General features: G+C 32.7%; 1 protein-coding gene across 1 annotated transcript in view; it reads left to right on the plus strand.

Moving 5' to 3' along the window:
* The first annotated feature begins 3,103 nt into the window (after positions 1 to 3,103).
* The window catches only part of LOC112518350 (serine/threonine-protein kinase STY13), an 8,303-nt gene continuing 8,131 nt past the window's right edge, over positions 3,104 to 3,275 (plus strand). The window contains exon 1 of the mRNA XM_025126004.1: positions 3,104 to 3,203. The gene's annotated coding sequence lies outside the window, so the exon portion shown is untranslated. The remainder of the gene's footprint in view (positions 3,204 to 3,275) is intronic.

The raw sequence follows: 3,275 nt of genomic DNA on the forward strand, positions 1-3,275 counted from the left end.
CCGTATAATTTGTATTATTGTTTATACATTTAGTGTTTTGGCAAAGTTTTATTTTCTATTTCTAATTACAAAATTTTAATATTTTAGGAAGCGGGTACCTGGAACCGGAACCGGTTCCCGGCGGTTCCGGTTCCAAAAATTCAAGAACCGCTTTAACCAGTTTCAATTCCGATTCCAACATCTCAAGAACCGCCGGTTCCTGTCAAATAGGGCGGGTTCCCGCCTTTGCTCACCCCTACCCGAAGGCACCCCTTTATGGGGCTGGGTTTCGATGATAAAAAATATTAAGATGAGAAGCGTTAGAAGGGGTCCCCACTCTTAGATGAACATTAGGATGCAATGCATCGTGATGCACCAGATAAATCCCTGTATCAAGTTTGATTCATAAGTGGATTTGAGATTAAAGTTGATAAACGGTTTAGGTCATCTCTTACTAAAGATGGAAATTATACCCGTTGGGACGGGTATTCGACCCTAACAGGGCAGAGATTCCTTGGTATTGACGGGTAGGGGGGTTTATTTTCATATATGAAGCGGGGTTGGCACAAGGTCGGAGATGGCATTACCAGCCCCTAATCCGACTCGATTATATTTTTTATTTTAGTTATTATGTATATAATTTGTGTATAAATAAATAAATATATATATATATATATATATAGATTTATCATTAAATGACAAATATATTTTGATATTCAATATTGACAATTTAATTTTAAAATATATTGTTTTTTTTATTAAATGGATACCCAATGGGTTCTCCAAACCTGTCGGGGATTCCTCCTCCCGAACTTGTCGGGATTAGTCGGGGACAAGGGATTTAAACGTGGATCGGGGTCGAGGACGAGGGTGCATTGTTTGCCCAATATCCGCTCCTTTTCCATCCTTACTTCTTACATTACTCACTTAATTATATGTCTCATACAATCCTTAATATATATATATATATATATATATATATATATATATACTGGGAAGAGTTCAAATAAGAACCCCTGTGATTTACGAGAACAACCCAATAACCTCATATTGTGATAAAAAATAAAATTAAAAAATTTTTAAAATTAAAATTGAAATTTAAAAAGATTCAAAAAATATTAAAATTAAAAGGGTAATAATGGAAATGATATCATAAAATCTTTTAGCACGATTACACGATCATGATTACCATTATCTAATAAACGGTTAATCATGTGATTATCATGTGATATGAGTGTGATAATCATGTCACATGATAATCATGTGATTATCACACAATTATCACATTATCGCTTATATCAACACGATTTGGTGTGATATAGGTGTGATAATCATATGATTATCACATAATTATCACATTATCGCTTATATCAACACGATTGGGTGTGATAATCATGTGATTATCACACAATTATCACAAGGATTCCGCTCGGCTAGGGTTAACTTAGAAAATCGACTACCGATTTGGTGTGATATGAGTGTGATAATTATGTGATATCACTATCATAACAGCGCACTCGATTTGATCATGGTTTCGATCGGTTAGGGTTAGACAATCACACATTTATCACAACGATTACTCATGGTTTCGATAAGTTAGGATTAGACAATCACACATTCATCACAACGATTACGGACGAAATCCACTAAACAATTTGGTGTGATATGAGTGTGATAATCATGTGATATCACTATTATAACATCACTTACGCACTCAATTTAATCATGGTTTTGATCGGTTAGGGTTAGACAATCACACATTTATCACAACGATTACTCATGGTTTCGATAGGTTATGGTTACACTTGATTGATCATGGTTTCGATAGGTTATGGTTACACAATCACACAATTATCACAAGGGGAGAGAAGAGAGTGGAAACGAACGTGCAGGAAAAAAATGGATAATTATGACTAATTAAAATAAAATAAAAATTATAAAAATTACTTAATTACATTACTGCCCTTATTAATTTATTTATATTTAATATAAGTTAATTTATTAATTAAAAAGTTTAAGGTTATTAGATTGTTTTCGCGTTCTCGTAAATCACATGGGTTCTCGTTTGAACCTCTACCTATATATACTACATTAATAAGCATTTACATCAAAGCCTTGAGTACAACTAATAAGACACAAAGTATTAGCATTTTATGTATGAATTAAAGAAATCTCTTAATTACAATATGTAAAGCGTGATGTATAAGGTGTTAATGCATGGTTTTAATCCTAAAAAACCAAGTTTGGTATGTTTACAATATTCTTTATCTCCTCCAGAATTTTCAGTCCTTTAGGAAACCCATTGATCAAAACTTAGATTTTTTTAAAATTCAAAATTTAAAGGCCTTATGTTCCCAGATTGATAATTCCTGCCCAAAAAATGATGATTTAGCTCCCAAAGTTTCCTCTTCTAGCTCTTGCGATTGAGTTTCGGTGGCAGACTCACTTTTAGTCTCCACGTTTCCTATCAAATCGTCGACTACCTTCTTCATCGCTCTCTCACTCACCCCATATGAACATTTTGAACGATATCTCAATGAAGTTTTTACAAATGATTTTATTTTCCAGTTTATTCAAACATAATTCTGAATGTCATTTTGTAAATTACTACGTTAGTATTTAAAATCTAGGAACAACAAATGTTACAACATTTAAAATATCGTAATCTAACAATTCCAGTTCACATAATATTCGTTCAAAATGACATATTCATATTCAAACTCAAAGGACAAACGTTTTCCATTTGGTTTGGTCTTTCTATGACAATCATGTGTTTATTTGTTGTAATCGTCAATCGATACTCTTGCTTACATTTATATAAAATTTATACAACGTCACATTGCAAGGGTACACAACAAGTATATATATATATATATGTTTGTTGATGTGTGATTAATAATTTTTTATTGAAGCAATATAAATAAAAGGTATGATATGAAAAATATATTTTCTTGAAATAAATAACTTATGGGCTTGTCAACAAATTATATTAAATTAAAGTAGCAAGTACCAAGTAGTATCATATAATAACATAAAATATTATTTCTTTTTTTTAATATTGCATAAATTCTTTTGTTTTAATAGGAGAGTAGATATGAGTAGAGAGGTGGGGTGGGTGCTCGGCCGTACTCGTTCGCTTCTCCGCCGAAGCATCCATGACCAACACGACTGATGCTCCTCCGTTATCCACGTGTTCATCTCTCATTGGCCTCTCTATCTGACTAGTACCTTCTTTTACTCTCTCTCTCTCTCACACACACACACTCTCTCTCTCTCCTTCTATGTGTGTTTTTTTT

This window comes from Cynara cardunculus (assembly GCF_001531365.2).
Source record: "Cynara cardunculus var. scolymus isolate 2C chromosome LG 9, CcrdV1, whole genome shotgun sequence".
Classification (NCBI taxonomy): Eukaryota; Viridiplantae; Streptophyta; class Magnoliopsida; order Asterales; family Asteraceae; genus Cynara; species Cynara cardunculus.